Raw genomic sequence first — 425 nt, 5'->3', positions numbered from 1 at the left:
CGCCCCGCCGGCGCCGCCGCATCGTCCCGGCCCCACTGCGTGCGGGAGGGGTCGGTCTGTCTGTCCGTCTGCCCGGGCGCTCCTCCCAGCGCAGCCGCCCCTGCCCCTCCGGGGAGAAACTGAGGCACTAAGCCCTGCCTGGCGGCGGGGCGGGGCGGGGCGGGGCGCAGCCCCCATCCCGCACGTGCGGCCGGGCACGCGGGCCGGGGAGGGAGGGTCCCAGCTGCATCCATCCATCCATCCGCCTTCTGGCTCGTGCCAAGCGTGCACGCAGCCAGGGCAGTGCCAAGCAGAAGACAAGTCTCACATCGCACCCGGCCCCCCAGTGCCTCTGCAGCAAGGGGGCCACTGTTGCCGGTTCCTCTGGTGGGAAGGATGGGAGATGGGGCTGGTAGGAGGCGTGCAGATGGGGACCCCCCCCCCCC

The 425-nt window shown here is 73.9% G+C and overlaps 1 protein-coding gene across 1 annotated transcript in view; it reads right to left on the bottom strand.

Moving 5' to 3' along the window:
• The window catches only part of CUNH8orf58 (chromosome unknown C8orf58 homolog), an 11368-nt gene that overhangs the window by 7841 nt on the left and 3102 nt on the right, over nt 1-425 (bottom strand). The gene's annotated exons all lie outside the window — the stretch shown is intronic.

This window comes from Alligator sinensis, unplaced genomic scaffold (assembly GCF_000455745.1).
Source record: "Alligator sinensis unplaced genomic scaffold, ASM45574v1 scaffold722_1, whole genome shotgun sequence".
Taxonomy (NCBI): domain Eukaryota; kingdom Metazoa; phylum Chordata; order Crocodylia; family Alligatoridae; genus Alligator; species Alligator sinensis.
The sequence above is the reverse complement of the archived record's forward strand: the minus strand, read 5'-3'. Positions and strand labels throughout refer to the sequence as shown.